At 48.2% G+C, this 14,038-nt stretch overlaps 1 long non-coding RNA gene across 2 annotated transcripts; it reads right to left on the bottom strand.

The window, feature by feature from the left end:
• Positions 1-5,634: 5,634 nt before the first annotated feature.
• LOC308182800 lies at positions 5,635-13,530 on the bottom strand. Of its 2 annotated transcripts, XR_013942091.1 has the most exons (5): positions 13,384-13,530; positions 12,467-12,589; positions 8,123-8,341; positions 7,017-7,140; positions 5,635-5,758 (listed from the first exon to the last, which is right to left on the bottom strand). It is a non-coding gene; the product is annotated as an uncharacterized lncRNA (long non-coding RNA). The 2 variants fall into 2 exon arrangements; XR_013942092.1 differs by lacking the exon at positions 13,384-13,530 and having other exon boundaries at positions 12,467-12,746.
• Between the last annotated feature and the right edge of the window lie 508 nt (positions 13,531-14,038).

Raw genomic sequence — 14,038 nt, forward strand, 5'->3', positions numbered from 1 at the left:
ACAGATTTGATCTTCCTTTGCATTGACCTGAGCAGTTCCCAGTAGGTCTGAATGAAGAGGGGAAGCGGAGGTAGGAAGAAACGTGAAGGTTTAACAGCTTTGAATAGGAAACGATTGTGTCCTGTTTCTCCTTAAACGTGGGCTCCTCGGTTCCACTGGAACCTCCATGTTCTGGCTAAATTATTCAGACTGCAGGAAAGAACAGATGCTGTCCTAGAAAATGCCGTCTGTTGGCTTGTCACAACTACTTGGGAAAGAGTTTTGATTTTTAACTGTAAATTTCATTTAAATGATGCTGGAGCAAATCTCAAATCCAAAGCTGTTTCTTGGGCTGCACCCGCAGGTGGGATGACCTGAAAAAGAAACAAACTGTAGAGGCTGTGGATTGAATTCCAGAATTGAATTTGGGCATTATATTTTTCCTTCAATAAATTCTATTAGACCTACAAAATAAATACATCAGGCCTGAATCAAAGTCTATTAGTTCCATGCTTTGGTGCACACTGCTGAGTGCTCAGGATCGATTCTTTATGATAGATTTTGACTGCAGCTTCTGAAAAGTAAAATGTTTAAAAATGCTCTCTAGATCAGTGCTAAAGAAGCGCTAAGAAGATCGGTGCTAAAACATCTCCCAGTTGGTACTGGTATCAGCCATGCAAATGAAGGGCAGATACTGGCCTTCATTTGGGAAGTGTCAAAACTTTCATCACGGTAAGACACTTAAAATTACATGCTCCAGAGTACAGTGGAACAGTTTGTTGATAAAAGACAGCCTTGCGGAGTGTTTCAGAAGGTTGCATGTCAGATGAAAGCTGTGATTTGAAAACCTTTTAAGAGGAGCTATGTGGTCCTCCCTTTCCGAGTGCGTTGGCAGAGTGAAGGATTAAGGTGGAACCGAATCCTCTCGAATTTATTCTGCGTCTCCCTAACACAAGTGGCAGACCTGGACACACCGATGGGTGGTGAATGGAGTAAGCAGGTGTAGGTAGCTGGGTGAAATGGGTAGCAGATTCCCACGGGTGCCCACAGCCTTTCAAACCCCAGACCTTTATGGGGCACAGAGATGATTCCTGATGTTGAAGCACGCTCGCCGCCCCCCCGACGGTGCGTGTTTCTGGGAGAATTGACCGATGCAATTTGCCTTGGCTGTCTTGCTTGGAGCACCTTGTGTTTGTGTCTTGCTGGCAATGACGTGGTTAAGTAAAAAGGGTTTTTGCTGTACAGGGTTGTGTCTTTGGGAACTGGGAACACGGAGCAGAGGAAGAAGCACTGGATCAGTTTGTCTCCTTATTGTAAATCTGTTCATTAATAATTGCTTTTCTGAGGGTGTGCAGCGGGGTAATGTACACGGGAACCACTCTGTGCACGATGGTAGGTGGATGTAATGTGGGCGGATTGATTTTACCAGCCTCGCTTGTTTTTAATGTGGAAAGCAATCCTTACCGAGATGCTCACGGAGCATGTTTTCCATTCTTCAGCCCCGGTCAGCCGAAGAGATTGCAGGTGTTTTTGAGGAGAGATGTGCAAGGTACATGGTGATGCGGTGCCTTCCCCTGTGCTGCTCCATCAAAAAGAAGCATTAACCTGGAGCACATAAAGCCTCCGCATCCTCTCTTTACAGCTGTGATGGTTTAGCACTGAGCATCGCTGTTCCTGGGAGCAAGCTGTAGATCTCAAGGTTAGCGTGGTGCTTAAAGTTGGTGTCAGCAGGCAGGGAACTCTTTGTGTCTGGGCTTCTCCAGAGCAGTCGTAACTCATTATTTGGCATCAGTACTCTACTGAGATGGCAGAGGCTTTTATATGTGCACGGCCAGGGTCAAACATTGAAAGCAGATGAGCTGGGAGAAAGCCCATTTTTATAGGACATAATAACACGTAGCTGGCAAGCAGAGTAATAAAGAGTGAGACAGAGAAATTGAGGGCAAGTGGAGCTTAATGCTGAAGTTAGGTATTTTGGAAAGTGTGAAAATAGTTAAGCTTTTGAGAAATGGTTGGCTGCTGGAGATGAGCATCGATCTCGGAGCTGTATGCAGGACGGCAACCAGGCGGAGCGGTAATCCTGACCCCGCAGCCCCCTGCCCCGCTCTGTCCGCGTCACGCTGGCTCTGCAGCGATTTCTCAGCCGCCGCAAAAAGCCGCCCGTGCTCTCGAGCCTCAAGCCCCTGTGGGACCACGTGCAAATCACCTGGCTGCGAGCCTTGGCAACAGCACGGGCTGGAAGCCCAGGGGAGCTGTAAGGCAGCAGGCTTGAAAGCCGTTTCTCCAGCGCGTGAAGTTAGGGCATCCTTAACCCGTGCAGTGCCTGGGATGTCTCCGCTCGAGCTCCCCCGGTGATCCCAGCTGCGGAGCAGGCACCAACCAGCAGCATCGCTGCAGATGTGGTGGGGAGGCTCTGCCGAGTGCAGCAAACAGCGGAGACGAGGCATTACTGTACGTACCTGTGATTCGATCCTGCAGGAAGGAGCAGGTTAAAAACAACAAAGAGTTTTGCTGTATTTACCAGTGACCCGTGGGGGGCCTGTGCTTTGCTGCAGGAGTACTTAACCTCTGGCCTGTGGGCTATCTGTGCGGTCTGCCAGGACAATTTAAATCCGACTGTTTTGTTTCGAGCAGCTCTTCTTCCCGAGAGCAAGCTGGGAGCAGGCTGGGCACTGAATGAGGCGCTCATTAAATAGCATCAACCAGCCTCTGGATGGCACCTGGGAGGTTCTCCGAGAGGCTGCCTTGCCTGTTGCCAGCAGCATGCCAAGTAAACCCAGCGCTCAGCTGCGTTGGACTCAGGGTGATGGGAAAGGCTGGGGCCTAAGGTGAGCGGTCCCATCTTCAAAATGGTTGCTGTGATGCATGGCAGTGGGAGGGGGTAAAGACTCTGCAGCAGCAGAGTTAAGAGCTGAGGAGATAACTGAACACGGTCCAGGAAGCTTAATATCCTCTTCCAAAATTGCTAGCTGTACCAGGAACAGCTTGGGGATGTTCCTGTTTTCCAGACTCTTGTGCTTCCCTGTCCTCCCTCCCTCGGCTTTGTGGGGCTGCGAGTGTTGTGGAAAAGTACATGACTTAGCCTATGTGTTTGCCGTGCCTTAGCCTTCCCCAGATGGTCCTTTTGTTCTTGGTCTGAGACCAGAAGGGGCAGGGGCAGCCGGTTTTACCTGTGAATTTTCTCCGTAGCATCCTCCAAGTCCCCGTTGTCTCCACGGCAACAGAAGCCGGTCCAAATCCTCCCTCCTGTGCGTGGGCTCCTGGCCACCCCGCAGGCAGCCCAGCCCTGGGATCTCACTGTGCCCTGCTTTTCTCACCATACCCTACTTTTCTCACCGTGCCCTGCTTTCATCCAGGAGCGAGGATTCCCCAGGAAGGCGCCCTCAGCCCTTCAGCCTCCTCACCTTCCTCTTGTGAGTGTTACGCAGCAGGGAGCACTTGTGTCCTCCATCTGGGGGCAGCACGGATGTGCAAAAGCCTTGCATGGCCAAGGCCTCCTCCGAGCCCCTGCCCGCACAATTGTGGCTTTTCCCTGCCCGCCTGCGTAGCGATAAGCGGAGGCTTTGCTCTGCTTTGAAACCGCTGCTCACGTGGGCTGTGCTCCGGGGGAGCAGAAGGATGCAATTTCTGCCTGTACCGCCAAGGCTGCCCCTGGTGCACAGCCTGCTTGCTTCCAAGACTGCAGCACGCCATGGGCTTTGCCAGGAGCTCCGGGTTTTCTTCTATCCGAGGAAGAAGAGGGCACGTTTCCTGCAAGAAATGAAGCTAATCGCAAAACAAAAAGGTATTTTACTTCACCTGTCAGCCGTGGTGATTGCAGGGATCTGCACGTGGTTGTAGAGCTGAGAGGCATCTCTGGTGCTGTGGCCTTGAGACCCTTGGCACAAATCGCTGAGCCCAAGGTCGCCCCAGCTAAGCGCCGCTGCCTGCTGGGCTGGTGTCCGTGCGAGCCAGCCTGTGCTTGGCAGTGCCTGGTATGGCGCTGCCACGCGATAGCAAGCCCTGCCTTTAGCAGGGCCTCTTCACCTGCTCTCCCCTCTCACTTGAGGAATTTTTGGGGAGGTGATGGCAGGAAGGAGCCTGGGTGCCCTTCGGTAGGTATTTGCTCATGGGCGGGCTGGCAACACAGTTCCCCTTGTACGGGGAGAAATAAGTACGAGCTTAAATTGTTTCGAAATTCCCTCCCTTGTACATTATGGCTCTAATGTTAAAGAGGTTGAGGGGGTGCCTGGTTGCTCTGCTCATACTGGCCTGTGTGGACGGTGTAGATCAGCTTGGTGTTAGGGTTGCAGCCGAGCCACTATCCAGCCCCCTCCTGCAGAGGAGGATTCCCCAAAGGGGTCTGGCTAGCCGGGGAAGCCCAAAACCCAGTTTTGATCTATGAGATGGTGCCAGGGTGGATTTGTTTATTTATTTATTAGCTTTGGAGCAAGGGCCTGCAGGGAGAAAGGGGTGTAAAGGTTTTTCTGAGCAGACAGAGGCAGGGACTGGGGCCTACGGACCGAGGTGGGCCTGTGGGCCGGCTTCTTCTGTGGAGCCGTGCGCGGTGCCCCCAGGCCGGGTCTGTGAACAGCGAGCAGTCCTGCAAGCAGCAGCAGAGCCAATCTGGTTAAAAAGAGGCATTGTAATTCAGGCTTTTTTGTCGCTGGGCGGCTCGGACAGCGGCTGTGTTGGGCGGATTTGGGCCTGTGGTTTACGCAGCGCAGCCTGGCACGAGAACAGAGCAAAGCCGAATCTCCCCGGGCTGGCGCTGCATCAGCCAGCACAAGGTGAACGATAAGCATTTCCTCCAGCGTGGTGCCTTGGCAGGGAATAATCCTGCAGCTGGTGCAGGCTCATGGAGAAATGTAGGGTTGGAGGGGACGTCTGGAGGGCAGCTTGCAGACTGCTGCGGAAAGGGATGGCTCCGGAGTCAGAGTGGGAGCGCAGGGGGCTGAGTATAACGGTGCCTGTTCCTGCAGCTGCTCCCTACCCCGTCTGTGGGTTTGGGGGCACAAAACCATAGCTGTGTTATTATATTGGGTCAGTAGAGTCTGAAGGAGAATTCCCTTGCCATATTAAGTGAAACCTTTCTCTCCTTCTGGGCAGATGCGCTCATTAGCGTGCATCCTAGGGACATAATCCTTGTGACGCTAGACCCGACTTCTGTGTCATGTGGGGAAGCTGAGTTGAATGAAGGGTCCTGGGTGTCAATTTCTGATACCTCTTCTCTCTAATCTGGTTTACAGGCCTCGAGACTTGGTCTTGCCCTGGGAAGAAGCGATTGCGGACACGAGCTTTCAGCAGGTGCTGAAGGCCAGAGGAAGCAGATGTTCCTTGCGCAGCTTCTGGGAGCAGCTCATTGCAATGCATTTCTGTGCTGAAATGCTGCGGGCAAGGCAAGGGTTCAGCTGTTCTCTGCTAGGATGCGTTTACGGTGGGGGCAAATGAATGGGGTTTTGCTCCTGGGCTGAATTTTGCAGGTAATACTTGCTGCTCCTGTGGCACTGAGCATAGCTCCAGCCCGCGGTGCTTCTCCAGAGATGTTTGGGCTGAGCTCTCTGGTACCACAGCTGCGGGGTCACGCAGCCAAGCTGCAGCTACGACACTTACTTAACGTGATAATCCCTTCCGAAAAGACGGTGTATTTGCTGTCTCCCTCCCCATAATTCTGGGAGGTTTTTCTTACTGCTGTCTGCTTGTTTCGACGGGTGAGGATCGAGAACATCAGGGCCCTGCGAAGGTGTTACTGCTCCGGGTGCTGAGGCATTCTTCATTTTTCAAGGTGATGTGCCAGGAACTGTAGGCCAGAGAAGAAACTGAAAGATCCTTATATTTTACTTACAAGCCCGTTTGCTTAAGTTTCTTTGTAAAAATAAATAACACTTGAATTTCTTGTGAACCAAAAATATTAGTGGCATTAAGTCTTCCCCAGAAATCAGTTTCGAGTCCAGCACAGCAGCAGTGCTGTGCTGGACACAATCAGGTATCACTAAGTATCATGAGGTATCATTAATCATTAGCTCTTGCTTTAGACGTTTGGGACAGTGCAATTTTTCTTAAGAAATTGGCTCACTTTGAAGAGATTTTAGTATCCTTTTACAGCTCTATATAGCCAATACAGCAAGGGGGACAGGACTGAGCCTGTCCAGCAAAGCTCTACATCTGTCTTCTCTTTTAAATGTTTATTTTTTTGTGCTGAAGTTTCAATTTCTGCTCACACAGAAGATATTTCACTTTTTTACTATGTATGCATAATGATGTTTTTGTGTGTAAAAAAGCTATTATACAGATGGTGTTCTTTGTTCTGTATGATTTTTACCGTGTATATCTGAATAAAAATGCTTAACTTTATAATTTCATTTTGCAGGGAAGTTTTTTTTTTCTTTAAATGTAAAAACTTTAGGAGACGGGGCCCTGATTTTTTTTTTTATTATTTTATTTTTAAGGCTCTAGCCTGGTGTTTCTTATTGCTCATCTCTTTAGCTTTTTGGTTTTGTTTTGGCTATGGCAAGAGGTTCTGCAGGATTCCTGATGCCAGTAGAAGAAAGGTTCAACCAAAATGTTTTTATTTTAAGTAATATGTCCCTTTTGATTGATAGGCTTGTGTTTTACCTGAATAGAGTTAAAGTAGAGGACATGAGCTGGACTGAGTTATTTATGCCATTCTAGTGAGTTATCATTTATTCTGAAGCTTTTACAAGCGCCTTGTAGGTAACAGGTACATCACAGCACCGAGGGAAGTCAGGCAGCACACGGGATAAAGCCTAACACACAATAAAAGCTTGCCATCGAAACACAAACAGGCATGGTGGTCCCCTCACTCACTCTTCATCATCCCCAGGGAGCTAACAAATGGGCTTTACAGCCACGGTTACATGTCCTTTGCTGTCTGTCAGCCAGGACAGTCTCCATCATTGCATTTAAGCCTCGTCCAAAAGCTCAAGTGCTCAGATGACAACAACCTCACTACAGATGGTGGAAAGTGCAGCTCCAATCACCAGTTGCAGGATTTAAGATATTAAGTCATAGCTAATTGTAGATACATGCATACATACCTCATTTTTTTTCAGTTTTCTTCTTCATCAGATCCTCTTGGAAAGGCAAGGTAGGTGCATGGTTAGGCTGACTCTTCTCAGCTTGCATCTCCCAAAGACTTCTGTAACCAGCTCCCAAAGATTCCTGTAACAAATAAATCAGATGCAATGTTAGTTAACAGCTCAACTAAAACACAACAGGAGCATAGAAACAAACAAATCCTTATTTAAACACAGAAACTTTTTTACTAACCACGTGTAGAACAAGATAATTTGATCTAAGATAAGTATTTTGCATTTAAAGACAGGCTAAACAAGTTTCATTGTAACAAAACTTCTATTCTTAAATGCAAATAGTTTACAAGGTGACACTGCTGGGGTCCAAGCTGTAGTTAAAACCCAGACAGCTCTTGAAAGCCATTTCCCTGAGCCATGTCACAGCTTCTCCAGGTAGGTCCTTCCTGACAAATTCAGGAACTAGGTTTTGTTTTGTCTCTATCTGGTTGTAAACAGTCTCTCCCTGAAGATGAAAAGGAGCTGTACCATACCCAGCACATGCCACTAGCCCACAGGAAGAAAATGCAAGGAACAAAGCTGAGATTTTTTTTTTCACCCTCCTGTCTCAGTTATGGTCCTCACCAGGTGATGGAGCTGTTGAAGTGACACAGGGACCTGGTGGTGCACTGATGGCAGCGGCACACCATAAGCTGTCAGACCAGCAAAAAAGATGCATTACAAATACAGTGTTTAAAAAAAAAAAAAAAGTTATCACATAGATTCACAAGTAAAACCATCACCCTCAGCCAAGAGAAGTGATGGAATTCACCAGGGAAAGAAAGCTAGGACAGGAATAAGAGGCAACTGCTGTTCTTCCTTCATGACCAGTTCTGGTGAATAGCTAAAAAAAAAACGACTCCAGTTCCCCAGATGGGAATGTGCTACCGGCTCGAGCTGCGTCACCAGTCAGTGCTGGCAGCTCTTTACTTGATCTAGCTGTTTCACGCTTATATCCCCACCACAACGTGGCACACGTGGGTATTCCTACCTGGCACACACATTGAAAACATTTGGAGAATGACAGTCTTGTAATAGCATTAAGAGAAAGCTTTTGTGGCATTCGTACCCACCCTCTTACACCTTGGCACATGCAATAAGAAGCCACAGGTACCCAGAGCAAGAGCTGCAGCCATGAACCAGCCTGCTGCCTCGGCTGTGCTGGACATAACGAGGGCTAAAGGTTCGCTAGATCAGAGCAGCAGGGCTGGGCCGGGCTCCCTGGGAAGCACCCGTGCCAACCCTGCTCAGCCCGCGTTGTTCCTGGAGGAGCTTCCCTCCCCACAGCTGACCTAGAAAAGAAAGGGGAGAGAAAACAAACAAAACCAGAACAAACAACATGTTATGATGTCAAGTTTCCCATTTTTTTTTTTCTTCCCAGAGAAATTCACTTTATTCCCTTTGATTTTGCAGTTGGAAGAGGACGGGTGTATCTCAGTCCCCCAACTTGCCTGGGCCAAAATCACCTGTCCTGCTTTTCCGTACCACACACAGGAGGCAAAAAACTATTTAAGCATGCTGAGGAAGAACACCTGAACAAAGTAACTCCTGTTCTGCCTGCGGCACTGCCTTGAATCCCATTTTGTCTGCAAAACCTGCTTTCCAGTCCCTCAAGTCTGGCCATTACAGCGGAGGACTGTTTGCCTCAGAACGCCCTTAAAAAAATTGTTACCTTCTGACATTTTGCCAGCTCTATTCTGTCCATTACGGTTAAAATCCCTGCCTTCAGAGAGCGCTTCTCATCAGCTGTGCTGCCTCTGAAGCTAACATGCCCGGCACCCTCCTTGTTCCAGGTACGTTGCACAGCCCAGCCTAAGCATCTAATTCACCTTTCCAGGTACCAGCGTGGATTTGCCTAGGAGCACTTAGGAAGCAGGCTTAGCTGGAAGAAGGACAGAACCAGTTACGGTCACCACGTTTCTATGGATTTATATGCCAGGTGTTTCTCAGACAAGCACCCAGCACAGATAGCTAGCCCAAGAGCAGAGTTACAACACCCTACCTGTACCTCATCATGTCCTGTAAAACAAAGAGCTACTACCAGGCTTTAGTTTAAAATCCAGACTGGAATTGGTTTTTTTGAGTTTGATTTGAAATATTACCACTATATCCAAAGTTTTGGGCTCACCTAAAGTTGCCCGCGTGCTTCTATGCCTTAGAAGGCAGCTGCTCTCACCTGAAGCAATATTCACATTACATCTTGCTTGTTTGCTGAGCAGCCGTAAAGCTACAGTGCTGCTGTTTGATACTGAAGGACGCCCTATGAACACAGCAATTTATTTTGCGAAACACATCAGCACACTTAGTTTTTACTACATCCCCCCCCCCAACTGCAGTTTTTCCTATCTATTTTCAAAGCAGCACTGGAAAAACCACCTGCCAGAAATTCATATACCTGTCTGCATGTCAGGCAAGACATGAGTGATCCCAGCAGCCCCAGACAGGTTAAATTCCACAGACAATACTTCAAGGGGAAAATTGAACATTATTTCAATAAAGCCACTCTAATGTAAGTGTCACTGGGACTCTCACGCAGCATGATTTATGAGCATCGTGTTACACACATGCATTCAGCAAAGCGTTTGCTGGGTTTGAGTCTCGCAAATACATTAACGATTAGTTTCTTGTCTCCATCATGTTGTGTAACTGCTGCTGAAACCCAGAATTACGCAGCAGCAGAACAGCCAGAGCATCACGACACCAGCCTCCTGCACGCCATCCACACGCAGCCCCGGCAGCTGCGCTGCTGAGCCCCCATCAGCCAAGAACCCGGCCCACCGCGGTGCTAAATTCTTCAGCCTGAACGAGGGAAACGCTGAAACCCAAGTTTTAAGACCGAAGTAAAATGCAACAGCCCCACTAGAACTACAGGATCGCCCATTTAGCTGGGCAGGGTGCTCAGCCCTTGGTGGAAACGGGGAGGCTGCATCCAGCGCAGCAGGCCGGCCAGCACATCTCCATGCACGTGCTCAAAACCAGACCTTCCAAAGCCCAAGCCTTCAGGCATCCCGCCCTCAGATCAGAAGCTGCACCAACAGGGGCAGCCTCCGAAATAACAGCCTTCCAGAAGGTAAACTATGCGAGTAATGTCAGCAAGTGAAAAAAAGCCCAGAAAAAAGAAAAAAAGGCACAAAAAAAAAAAAAAGCATCTGCTCTTTTCAGGACTACAGAAACACCAGCAATCACCAGCCATCATTCAGCTGATCTGAGCCAGAGCCTCGCCTTGCTCTGCCCTGTTACAGCCAGAACCCCGCTGCTGGTATAGGGCTGTTCGCCTCCGCCAGACTTCACCCGATGTCTGCACCATGTGTGAGCAAACACATCGGCACCAGGAACCCCAAAAATCTGTCTCAGCAGAAAAAGCCACCCCAGCCAAAGCTGGAGAGCCTGGCGGGATGACAGCACTTATCTGGATGCTTTGGTTTTCACACGAATACCTGGACCCTCTTCTTGCAGCCACATTCTCAGTATGTTCATTAACAGTGAGAAAGATTTACACTTGCCTTGCATGGCTCCAATACAATTAATAAAGGAGGTTTCCCACATTCTGACTCTGCCTGTCCTGGGACAAATATCGGGTTTCCCCCACAGACACCTCATTAAAACCCAAACTCAGTTTGCTTCCTTTTGAAATCTCTCTTATTCCTTAAGCAGGACAGCAGCTGAGATGCTTCCTGCACCTTATTTCTCTGAGCCTCTGAGAGATGCACACATCTGCCTTCAGATTTTCAGCCTCCGTCCACCTCTCTGGACCCTCTCCCATCTCCTCATGTGGCTGTACACCTCAGCAGGCACCAACATCCCCCTTTTGTGGCTGGGGCTGCCTCCCTGAGCCAACCTTTCTCTTGCTGCAAGTGGCCGGTGTGTGGAAGACCCCAGGTGGTTTGCACCTAGCAGCAGTGAAAACAGCCAGATATTTTGGTGCTGCTTGCAGCAAGACTTACCAATTGCTTTTTTTTTTTTTTCTGAATTATAATTCATGCCTTATGCTCTCAGTGCATCCCCCTGTTTAAGCCCCTAGCAAAGGGGCTGTTTGCCTGGACGTGCATGCATGCTAAATGTAGTTTTGCCAACCTACACGCTCTGGTGGATTTTCAGCACATTGCATTTGCTTATGACAGAGGTGCCCACGCACACCCTGCACGAATGTAGGTGGGCTGGCAGTGGCTGGGGGACCCCTTCTGCAGTAGTGCCACGCACAGGCAGTTGGCATAGCTAGGGCCCAGCCAACGCAATAATAGCTGCAATCAGCAGTTTAGCACTTTGTTTTATCATATATAGCCTGCCCGTGAGTTTTAGAGGAGATTCAAGTTCTGCATCCTTAAAGACTATGGGTAAGCATGTGCTGGTTTTTGTTCTTACTTAAATCAGTTGAGTTGAAAGGCAAGAAATACATTAAGACTTATTAAAATATACTTGTTCTAGATGAGTAAAGTGACCTAGAAAATCAAATTGTCCTCTGAACAGCAATTACACTAAGTTTGGAGACTTTTTAATTAAAATGAAACAGTAGATTTTAGTGGTGCATTAAATGCTAATTTCAACTCTTCTTTAACCATGAATCTCCGGCAAGTCTCTCAGCAATAACAATAAAAAGTTTTGCACGAGGATGCCAGATACCAAGAGCCTGAAAAACCCTTCAAGTCCTCTAGCAGCCCCTCTCCATAGAGTCTCGAGGAGTTTCTCCTTCCCTCCAGCTCGAGGGGGTATCTCAGATCACACCTCGCGTTCACTGGCCATTCTTCTGAAAGCTTTCACAGCCAATTTCCCATGTTCACGTGGGGAAAAATCCTGTCCTTGACACCTGCCCTCAGCAGAGCAGTTGTGGAAATAGAAAAACTTCTCTCCCCCTTTCCCTGGTTTTCTTGCAATCCTTAACCAAATGCTGTTTGGAGGGACTGGTCCTTCAGCATGCATGCACTCTGGGTAGCTGAATTAGTTCCCTACTGTAATTGTGCAACAGAGAACATTTGCCACTAAAAACACTGGTCTCGGTATGCTAATGGACAGGAAATGGTGATAAAAAGCAGGTAAGCATTACCTTAGTTCCTGGCTCTGGCGGTGCCATTTAGTTAAGCATTAATGACTTACAAACGTGCAGATCGAGGCTTTGTTTTCTGGCCAAGGTAATTCCAGAAGCCTCAGACCATGAGAAAAAAATTCAGCCCCGGAGCAGCACGTCCACATCGCTGCTGCCTCCCTGGGGACCTAAACACAGATGGGCCATGAGAGCCTCACGAGGAATTGGATGTTCTTGCACAAAACAGTGCTACTACACCAGCAGGGGAACAGCAGAAACTGGAGCTGAGTGTAATTATCAGGTCCCCGGTAATTAAACCCACCCAGGCACACACCATAACCCACCTCGAAGGGGCAGGGATCGCAGGGAGAGGGATGTCACAGGTCTGTACACCCACCTGATTTCAGGATCACCCATCTCTGTCCTCAGTTTGGGACCAGTACGGCCAGATTTGGGGCAGACAGCACAGACTTTCCTAACCAATAACGCCGTCTAGTCGATGAGTTTTATCGTCTTCCAGCTTCAAAGGGAAGGAGTGCTTTGGGTTAAAGGTTTGCTATAGAGGATATAAATTCCATATGCATGCTGGCTAGGAACTGCTCTACAATGCAATTACAGTGACAACAATCTGCTTATTTCTTTCTACTCTATTGACCCAATAAACATGAGTCATATCTCAAATACGGGACCTCTATCACCCAGCTAGATGGCAGGTAATTTTGTGCACGCTATTCAAAGAAACCTTTGGGCACTCACTGTAGGCTCAGAACTTGGTCCTGCTAAGCTCGTCAAAACGATCATTAAGTATTTGCTCTTATTTGTATTTCTTCAAGGGAAGAAGAAACATCCCTACTAAAGATCTAAGCTTTAAATAGCTAAAACCTCAGTAAGAGAGGGAATCCACATTCCCTAGACAATAGCAAGACAAGAAAAAATGGGAAAAAAGTGACATTAGTTGATCAAAGGGGAAAGAGGATTTTTTCCCCTTCTTTTCAATCAAAGTACGGTACATGGGGTTACGACCTATGCACTAAGCTTCCCGTTAATGGCAGCTAGTCTATAACAAGTTGACCGAATGACCCTGCTTCTAGTCCCAAGAGAGTTATTAATAACCAGAGCACATCACCTCCGCGTAGCACATTTGAAGCTCCCACTCAGGCGCAGAAGATGTACATCAGCACCAGCTAACTAAATCAGATTTCCTGGGGAAATCACGGCTCACGCGTGCCAGCCAGATTTACAAATTTACCCCAAATACAAGCCAGAGCCACGTGTGTCCATGTCAAATGCGGGAGGCCAAAATGCTGTACTCACCTTGGTTCCTTTGCTCCTCGAGATCCTTTCCTCGATGGGCACAACGCTGCCAGCAGCACATGTTGGACTTCTTCCAGCCCTGCTCCAAAGGGAGAAAATGCAGTGAAATGAAATCTGAAGCGATCAGTTCCAGGGACTGTGCAGGGCTGGGAACTGACTGCTTCAAGCCAGGGTGGGTTTTTCTTTCCTCCCAAGACTTGGCTGAGTTTTTGAAACTGTGTAGACCAGCGGTAGAGTTTGGGCTAAGCTGTCTCCATGCGTGTTTGGGGAGAAGCTCAGCAAAGGTGTTAAAAACAACAGCAAAGCCGTTTGCCCAGCCCTTAAAATGGGACATGGCACAACCACTTTAAACGTCTCCACTTTCTGATGAACTTGCTGTTCTTTCACTAATCCTGTTTAATGACTACTTCTAAATTAGGTTTTGATCTTGACGACAGGAAGCATCTCCCTATGCTGTTCAACTGCAAAAGAAGTGAAGAACCTAAGAGAAAACAAAAAGCCAACATGGGCACCAAGTGCAAAGCAGACACCGAGGTTTTGTTGCTGTTTGCGCTGGAAGTGACCAGCTCTGGGGAGGGAATACAGCTGGCTGAGAAGAAAAGCCATACCTGAGCTGAGGTTGCTGCACAGTCCAGGTTTCAGAGACCTACCAGCA

This window comes from Anser brachyrhynchus (genome assembly GCF_964034855.1).
Source record: "Anser brachyrhynchus genome assembly, chromosome: 25".
NCBI classification, from domain to species: Eukaryota; Metazoa; Chordata; class Aves; order Anseriformes; family Anatidae; genus Anser; species Anser brachyrhynchus.